Source organism: Solanum dulcamara, chromosome 2 (genome assembly GCF_947179165.1).
Source record: "Solanum dulcamara chromosome 2, daSolDulc1.2, whole genome shotgun sequence".
In the NCBI taxonomy this organism is placed as follows: domain Eukaryota; kingdom Viridiplantae; phylum Streptophyta; class Magnoliopsida; order Solanales; family Solanaceae; genus Solanum; species Solanum dulcamara.
This window is the reverse complement of record NC_077238.1, coordinates 70,060,194-70,070,543: the sequence shown is the minus strand read 5'-3', so window position 1 is coordinate 70,070,543 and position 10,350 is coordinate 70,060,194. Positions and strand designations below refer to the sequence as shown.

General features: G+C 34.5%; 1 non-coding gene across 1 annotated transcript; it reads right to left on the bottom strand.

The window, feature by feature from the left end:
• Positions 1 to 9,516: 9,516 nt before the first annotated feature.
• Positions 9,517 to 9,675, bottom strand: LOC129881315 (U1 spliceosomal RNA). Its single transcript, XR_008765546.1, has one exon. It is a non-coding gene; the product is annotated as a U1 spliceosomal RNA (small nuclear RNA).
• Positions 9,676 to 10,350: the final 675 nt, after the last annotated feature.

Genomic DNA, 10,350 nt, shown 5'->3' with positions numbered 1-10,350 from the left:
TCATAGCATAACTCATAAGATACCTTTGAGAACCCCTAGTAGAATAGGGATTTTGTTTAGAAACCTTTTCTTTTAGAAAACTTCTCCTTTCCTTTTCTTGAGACAGGTACCATTCGCCTCTTTATACACCAGGACAAAGAACGATTATCCTCTTCTTCTTCATTGTCAACATATGTAAGAGATGCACCAGTACTAGGTGTTTAGTCAAACTTAGGCACAATATCCTTTTTTTCTGATAATGGGGGTCTCAAGTTGTCCCTTATTTCAGTGAGGCTTTCCATAACTAACTCCTCACTGGCAACAAGAATGTTTGATTTAGTATTTTTTTTCCTTTGGTAAGTACCCTTCAAAAATATGTACTGACAAAGCAAAGATGGTAGGACCAGGTAGAGATAGAGATAGAAGGGCTTTACCTTCAGGTTGAATTTTAGATTGTACAGACCTATCAAGAGAAGATTCATGCAAAGAATTTAGATCTAGAGTAAGAGAGCATTTAGGGACAATTTTCTCACTGGATGAAGCAATGATTTATGTTGTAGGGGTTTTATCTCTTCAACCGAAGGAATGGTTGAGATGTGTTGAGGGGGGAGGATTTCCTGAAGGAGAAGCAAAAGTAATGGGGTTGATTTCATTCAGAGCATCCAATATTTTCTTAGTTGGAGAACTAGGTAGAGACATTTCACTTGATTTTGAGAAAGAAAGAAAATAAGGGTTTTCAAAGACTTGGAATTTTGGGGAACGGATTTTGAAATATTTTAGAGAAATATGAGAGGAATAGAGTATATAAAGAAGGAGAAAAGTGTGTTAGGTCCCTTCAAAGAGTGCGTCATTTGGATTTTAAATGATGGGACAACGGTAAAAAGATGGATGGCTGACACGTGGAAATCACATAGGTTCTCATAAGTAGTTTAAATGCAATGTTAAGAATTCTAACCTTTGAGATAGGACCAGGTCCCTATCTGCAATTTGAAGGTGATTTTTCCAGATTTATCCTGGCCCTCCTTTTCTCCAGCATATTCATCATGTGTGTACACCTACAAAAGGTATGGGAGTGTATTTACCAAAATATACAGTATCAAAAAAAAGTATACCTGCTTTTCAGTCTTAGTTAATGGGGGATTAAATGTTTTAGATAGAATCAACTTAGTCAAATTTAAACATTCCCAGCTTCAACCTATTTTTTTCAAACTAGTCCCTGCTAAAATGTTCAAATTTCCATATACTATAACATTTGGATTTGGGAAGAAAGCCTTGGTGGCCAATGATTAGTTAATAATTGAGGCAATAATTGGGGTGTTTGGAATTGATATGTATAATAATATAAGGTTAAGAATTGGTTTATGCAATTTGTTGCCTTGCTGCGCCATTAATTTTCAGTTCACCTTCATTTTTATTTATTATTTGTTCTTATAATTATCATATTATAATTCAAGTTTTGGTATAATGAGATAGGTAATTAAATAACAGGTGTATTATATTATATGAATACCATTAGAGTTATAAAAATGGAGGAATTGAGGCTTAACCTTAGTCTTGAGTTTAGGGAATTGATTATAGCGTTAGGTGAGTTATTACGTCTAGGTTAAACATGGATATAATATTGGTTTCTGAGGACTCGCTTACTTATAAATATTATATATTGATAAATTGGAAACAGTCTGAGGCATCGAAGAAAGGAAATACATCGATGGATTAGCTTGCTTGACTTCGTTTCTTCGATTGAGGTAGGTTATGATTTATTCTATATTTTAGATAGAATCTTAATAGCAATTGATAGTCATTGAGTAATTAGTGAAGTTTACTATGTATTTGATTGTTGCAGTTTGAATGGTTAATATGTTGTTGTTATTGGTCTGTAATCCTGAGATCGTAAAATTAATAATCTTGAACTTGCCTTATCAAAAGTGATGCCTTAAATAAAGAAGGCTTGATGAACTATTGTTAATGAAGTGGAATGTAATAATAAAGAATAATAAATCAATTATATTTGGATCGGGTGTCACAAGCCGACACAGCATATTTAGATCGAGTGTCACGAGCCGACATATTATTATTTGGATCAGGTGTCCCCGCCCGACATGATATATTTGGATTGGTCATCACGAGCCAACATGATATATTTGGATTGGGTGTCACATTACAGCACGGTAATATTAAAGGAAAACAAATTAAATGACTTAATACTACCAAATCTTAAATAACTCATTTCCCAAAAGAGCGTGGTGTGGAGGCCTGCTTCCTCATGTATACTCTTGATATTGTTGATTGATTACATAATTGTTTCATTGTGTTGTCACTTGATCTTGATCTTGTTGTTTGCCACCTGTTAAGTGTTATAGTTGATTTTCTGCTACTACTTTATGCATATTGATTTCTATTTTGAGTCGGCCGATAATACCTACTCAGTAGATGTTGTCTTGCACTGACCCTTACTTGTATTTTTCTTTGTTTAATTTTGTGGAGTGCAGTAAGTGTACTATCGACTTAGACTCGCCCTCAGCTCTAGCTAGTGTCCAGGACATCGGGTTCTAGGGTGAGCTATTACTCCTAGCTCTTGTTAGATTCTCTCAGACTTGGTATTTTAAGATTAGATGTTCTTGATGTGATGATTTTCAGATTTTGGGGAATGTTAGTAATAGACTTTAGTGGCTTTTGTTGTTTCTTACTTTAATAAGGTTTTAGCTTTCGCATTTTTGTCATGTTTTATATGTTGAATCATTAATGTAAGTTGGATTTATTATCGTTGGTTCTCCCACCTAGGAGGTTAAATATGAGTGCCACTCATGACCCATTTTAGTTCATGACATTAACTCTGATGGATCAATTGAGCTCTTTAAGGTGCACCTTGTTGCTAAAGGATACAACAAATAGAATGTTTAAATATAATGAAACATTCTCTCCAGTTGCCAAAATCACTACAATTTGTACCCTTTTAGTTGTTGCAGTGTGCGAAATTATAATCTCCATCAACTAGATGTGCATAATGCTTTTATTCATGGAGATTTACATGAAGAAGTTTACGTGCAACCATCAACAAGATATCTTTCGACTAAAGTGATGACTTATATGAGTCCACCACACGTCAACGGACTAGGTCCCTTGACACAACAATAAAAGTACTTAAGATAGAATACTTAAAATAAAGAACACAAGAAGTTTACGTGGAAACCCCTTTATTCAAGGGAGGAGAAAACCACGATCATTCTCACAAGATTTCAACTCAACTCCATTATTATCAAGGAGCAAAGATTAATATTACAAGCTCTTGCAATCTAGAAATTAAACTTTCAATCCCTTTCCCCTCAGTATAACAACTTTGTTACATAAGAACTAAAAAACAACTCTATTGCCCACTAAATAAACTAGAACTTAAAGATTTAGAATTCAAGAACTCAACATAGCTAACTCTAGCTACAACTCTGAAAAAACGCAAGAATGATGTAGTTCATTTATAAATCAAGAATAGATCTACAATTATTACGCACAGAAATATAAACCTAAAGATATCTAAGAACGACGACAACTCTATTAGATGCCATGTGGTTCTTCGAGAGAATATTTCTTTCAGAGAATGGCTTTGCTTCTGTGAAAATCAGGAAAGCAAAAAGCTAATGTTGTGTCATTGAAGAAGAGACTTATATATGTTGTACACAAAACCTAGGAGCAATGCCATTGTCTAGGAACTTTTTGCTCTGCAAATAGACGCGTACCAACAACTACTACAGAAGTGGCAGAGTACTTTTTACAACTGTCCTTTTTATGGAAAAAAAACCACAATTTCAACTGGGACCATTTTCATCTTTAAGTCCCAAGGTTTGTTAAATTATCAAGACTTCAAAGTCGGCTCAGAATAACAATTTTCTTCTTTTTGATGATGACAAACCACCAATCTTGTATTCTTGTATTTCAATAAGTTCCCCTTGTCAACTAGGTCTTCCCCCTATCAACAAGACCAAGTTCCTAGTTTCCATTTGAAACATACAATATTATTCCCCCTTTTGACATCACAAGAAAAGGATAGCAGCAAACCAAGTTTAAGATCTACAATTTTGGCAAAATCATAGCCACTTTGGTGACACAAGCATGTAATAAAAATACAGAATGTAAAAGAGAGCCTGTAGACAAAAGAAGGCAATTCATTCAAAAGCATTTAAAGTATTAACATTCAAAAAATTACATCAAGACTAGACATAGAACCAGGACAATGCCCATAAAAGACTAATGGAAAGGAGGAGGATGCTGAAAGAAACTAGGATGAGGGAGGCATTGGGATGAGTGATTGAAGAACACGAAGGCAACAAACTCCCCACAAGAATTTGAGATGTTTTCCAAAAATAATGTCATCGACATATACTTGAATGATGAGCAAATCCTTTCCTAGTGACTTTAATAAAAGGGTTTTGTCAATCTTTCCTCTGTTAAAACCATTTTCCAAAATAAATTTGTAAAACCTCTCATATCAAATTTTAGGAACCTATTTCAGTCCATAGAGAGCCATGTCCAACTTGAGAATGTGATTCGACTGATCAATATCTTCAAAACCTGGTGGTTGTCACATATACTTCCTCCTTCAAATATCCATTTAGAAAGACATTTTTCACATCTATTTGATACAGTTTGAAACCCATAAGTGTTGCAAAAACTATAAGTATCCTTATATAGCTTCCATCCTGGCCACAGGGATAAAAGTTTCATCATAGTCAATCCCTTCCTCTTGATTGTACCCTTATCCACCAATCTTGACTTGTTCCTTGTGATTATCCCGTGTTCATCAAGTTTGTCCCTGAAAACCCACCTGGTCCCTATGATAGTTCTGTTAGGTGGTCAGGGGACCAGGTGTCATACCTTTGCTTCTTTCAAATTGGTGAGACTCTTCTTGCATTGAATTCACCCAGTCAGCATCCTTCAAAGTTTCCTTGATATTTTTGAGCTCAACATTTGATATGAATTTTGATAATGTACCTAAATTTCTTATTGTAGATCTAGTATGCATTCCAAAATTCAAGGGGGAGATAAGATTATATAGTGGATGGAATGACATGTGTTTCCAACTAGAATGTCTTATTAGTTGTTGAGGATTTTCTACTTCCACATCTTCATTTTCAGATTTTCCATCCTCAGACTGATCATCATCATGTTGTTCAGTATTGTCTACCAGGATCCCTTATCAGATTCCTCTTGATCGGGTCCCTCATCAAGTTCGTTTTCTTTATCAGCTTCTTTAGATTCACCACCATTTTGTGGAAGAGGTCCTTCGGCAGGTTCGTCAGTTAGATTATCTCTCTAAATTTGAAGTAAATCTTCAATCTCAAAATCATCTTTGTTCTTCAAATTTTCAGTACTTTCAAATTCATCAAAGATGACATAGACATTTTCTTCAATACTCAGTGTCCTTTTGTTTTAGACTCTATAGGCCTTGCTGGAAGATGAGTATCCTACAAATATTTCATCACTCTTGGGATCAAATTTCTCAAGATCATCCTTCTCATTGTTCAAAAAACACACCTGCATCCAAAAGTCTTTATATAACTCAATTTAGGATTTCTATTGTTAAGCAACTCATAAGGAGTTTTGTTCAGAATGGAGCTGATTAAACACATGTTAGTCACATAACATGTTGTATTCATAGATTTAGTGCAGAAATTCTTTCGAAGATTTGAATCAATAAGCATTGTTCTGGAAATATCAATATATCAGAGTTTTGTTCTTCCTTTCAACTACACCATTTTATTGGGAGTTTTAGGTGCTAAAAAGTTGAGATGAATCCCATGTTCAGCACTAAAGTTTTCAGTCCTTGCATTTCCAAACTCAGCGCCATTATTTGACCTTCCAGCAATTTTGAAGTTCAGCTTCGTTTGGATCATCTTGGCAAATAACATCAGCACATTATAAGTTTCATCTTTTGAACTCAGGAACAAGTCTAGTAAACCTAGAGAAGTCATCCACAATCACAAATATGTATTTCTTTCCTTCTCTGCTTTGAATCTTCACTAGACCACATAGATCCGTATGGAGCAACTCAAGAGGTATTTTTGTGCTCACCAGTTTCTTCTGTTTGATGATGATCTGGTTCACTTTCCTTTAACACAAGCATCACAAATATTTTCATCTGCCAACTTTATCTTTGATAGTCTACGGACCAGGTCCTTGGACACAAGTTTGTTCAACAGTGAAGCATTCACATGTTCAAGTCTCCTATGTCATAGATCAACATTATCTCTTTGGGAACTAAGGCAAGTGAGATCATCTCCTTGAGCAGTATCTAAATCAACGACATACATATTTTTGCACCTTGTAGCAGTTAGAATCACTTCTTTCGAACTCAGATTTGTGACAATGCATATTTCAGACAAAAATATAACCTTATTTTCCTTGTCACATATTTGTGTGAAACTGAGCAGGATGTATTTTAATCCATTCACATAATAAACATTTTCAATCAAGTTTTCAAGAGATTTTTCAATTTTTCCTAAACCAAGAATATACCTGTTTTTACAATTTCCAAACGAGACACCTCCACCTTGAAGTGCTTTGAGTTTGAGAAAGTTTTCAATATTTCCAATCATATGTTTTGAGCATCCACTATCCATGAACCAACATTGACTGTTGCTTCCTCCACTCACCTGCATAACAAATTACTGGTTAGCCTTGGGAACCCATTTAAGTTTGAGTCTCCAATATGCCGAAAATGACATAATAAGAGAATTTCTTGTACAGAATGGCAAATTTGTGTACCTCATCTTAGGATAAAAGTTAAGACTAAGACCAGGTCCCTTGTTCTGCAGGTTCTTTTGCTTGGAATAGTTTTAAAACTTTCTTCAGTTCTTTTCCAGGCAGGACAATCTTTCTTAAGATGGCCATTACGACCATAGTGAATACATAACAAGTTGTCAGAAATAGACACATATTTGTGTGGGGGTTATAAGGATGATCTACTCTCTCACTTCCTAAGCTCTTTCCACCCTTTGGTCCCCGACCGGTGAGATTAGCAATCCTTTTTGAGGAGGTAGTCCATTTGAGAGATTTTTTCAATTCTTATTTAACCCGGACCAGGTCCCTTTCTAACTAAACATTTCTCTCTCAAGCCATTGCCAATATTCATTTCAGTAGTTTTAAACTTGTTTCAAGTTCAACCTGTAAACTACTAGCCTCTCTTTTTCCCTTTGACTTATTCTTATTCTAGAAACTGAAAATCTAGAAATAAAGGAGAAACTAAAAAGGGAGCATAAGATTCTTTGTTTTACCTTATTTATCAAATGATTTTTGTTCAGTTGTAGCAAAGAAAGGAACTTCAAAGAAAAACGTATGTTAACACTAACTCTGACAAAAAAAGTTTTCTTCATCAAATTCATACCTTATGCCTTTCTAGATAACATACATGAAACGTATGAAATCATTCAATCTAAGGTGAACAAAATGATCCCCTAGCAATTCATATTTTTTCTCTACTGGGTGTTAAGTCATAAAGAAATCATACTCGATAATAAGGAGGCGATACCAACAACTTCACGTTGTAAAAATTACAATATGACACATTAGATCTATTGACCTTATTAAGAGCTATAAGAGGATTTCCTAATTAGAAGAACATAATAGCAAGAGGAGAGGAGTTTGTTAGACCATCTGTAGCCCAATAGACTGGGCTAAGAACAATCGTCTATTGCACCATGACCCCGAAAGGAGCATGAAGGCTATTAAGCTTGTAAATGAGGCATCCAATAGAATCAATTCATTCATCAATTGGGAGTACTCCCCATTGATGAAGGAAATGAGTCTGCAGACCTAGGGACCAATGCAACATTGAGATTCAACCGGATCCCATATGGAACTGGTTGATTAAGTATGTTCATTTGTTTTCCTTGGCCTTTTTTTATAGCATCTCCTTGCAGCTCTTCTGTCTTATTCACCCGACGATGTGGGACTATGTAGTAAATATATTGGAGACTGCATCTTTAATATAAAAGGACATGTCAGCATTGAATTTAAATTTAAGATGGATAATCATACGGTAAACATTAGAATTATATTGGATTTAAATTCGTAAATTAATTCAGACTATATTAAATTCAAGAAAATAGTTCAAATGATGTGGCAATCCAAGTCAAATAAATGATCCACTAAAAGCACACCATGTATCAAAGTTATGTGGCAATCCAAGTCAAATTAAATGAGCCACTAAAATCATACCACATGTCAAAGTTATATGACAATCCAAGTCAAATTAAATGAGTCATTAGAATCATGTCATGTGCTAAAATTATGTGGCAATCCAAGTCAAATTAAATAAGCCACTAAAATCATGCCACGTGTATATGTGACATGTTCTGACCAATCAAATTAAAGCTCTTCACCAAAGAAATCTGATTGGTCAGTTCAAACCAACCAATCAAATCACACCCTCATACCACTCCCTATAACTATACATAGGGGTCCTCATTATTCTCTGAGAGGGGTTTTAAAAAGAACAAGAAGCAAGAAGAGAGCTCGTGGATCAAAGGCCATAAATTTTCTACAAATCTACAAAGTTCAAGTAATCAAATTCAAGCTCAAGTTCAAGATCAAGAACGAAGGAAAATATCAAGAAGTTCAAGATCAAGTTACTTGTTCATATTTACTATTCGTCATAACCATACAAGTGTTCGTGACGAATAATTCAAATCCAAATTTGAAGACGAAGATTCAAGATCAAGCTATTCAATCCCTTGACTCTAAATCAAATTCAAGTTCAACATATTTCATATTACTTGAAAATCAGAGGATTATCATAGAGATTGTAATACACACTACATTTTGAAATCAAATATTACTCTTTTTTACTCCAATTTTCCGGTCGTGATTATTTATTTTTCTTGGCTCAAAAATTTATTGTTTATACATACGGTAATATATTTACGCGGGTAAATGAAAGAGAGTTTTAAAGGCCTCAATTGTCATATTTATTAGTAATCTCCCTCATTGTAATTATTAACATTTACACATAGACATGTATTAATGATGAAAATTGAGTTTACATACTTGATTTGATATACTTTACTTGAGTTGGAGGTCTATCGAAAATAACATTTCTACCTCCTCAAGGTAGAAATAAGGCAACGTACACACTACCCTCCCTAGACCTCACTTGTGAAATTACACTAGGTATATTATTATTGGATATCATGATTGGAGTTTGAAGCAATGTGCTTGATTGGACATGTTGTAAAAGTTCTCAGAATCTGACTGTTACAATGACAACCACCTTAGTCTATTGAGTAAAACATTACACATGTTCGATCTAACAGTAGAAATTCAATCAGTATTGAAAGAACAATCAGTTGAATTATGAAATATTAGATACATACGACAATGTTGAGAATAACAAGACCACATTCGTTTTAATAGCTAATAGATCTCTCACATATCAAATTGACCACAATTCACAGCTTCCAAATATCTTTTGAATATTTGACACCAAATTGGTGTGCCCAAACACGAGATGTGACAAATGTTTACCAAAAAAATTGGACTTTGGATTGGGTAGGGACCGTGTGAACATAAGCCCCACTACCACAAATATTACGTAGGCTCGACTGCTTGGATCTACCTTAAGCGGGCACCTCTCCATTGTGCAATGTAGGTCACCTGCTTAGGTCATGGCCCTTCTTGATCTCCCATTGATTTCATCCATGTAAATATGCTTCTCGGTTGTCCTTGCCACTTTTAATAGTATATCCTTACTACATTTCCATCTTTTTCACTTGACGATGTGGGACTAATCTTAGTCCTTTTGGATAATGAAGATTACTTGATTTCTAAGACTAAGGCATCCACTAGACTAGATTAAATGTAGTTGTAATATAATTTACACTTTACAACTGGATTTAGCATATAATATATATTGCTATTAAATTGACCTATCTAAATAGTATAATATTTCGGTGGTATCAACCATCAGGCATCTGTGTAGGACACTCTAGGCTCAACTTCAGCTACTACAATTACTCATATATCAATCAACACCACAATACACTGCTAAACACTATGGGCAAAAAAGTGACGGACTGCGTCGTTCATAAAAAGCGACGGACAAAGCAACATTGTCCATCATTTTTAAATTTTATTTTTTATTTTTTAGAAAAAACGACGGAAAATGACTCTATGTTCTTCTCTTTTTTTGGCAGTTTCTTACGCCAAATATCTATGTAATTAATAAATAATTATTTAATATAAGTAGCGACGTCGTCTGTCACTTGTAATAAAAACAATTATTTATAAATTAATTAAAAGTGACGTTGTCCGTCGCTTTTAATTAATTTCAATTTATAAGTTTTCTTATAAATTGCGATGGACGTCGTCGGTGTGTCCATCACT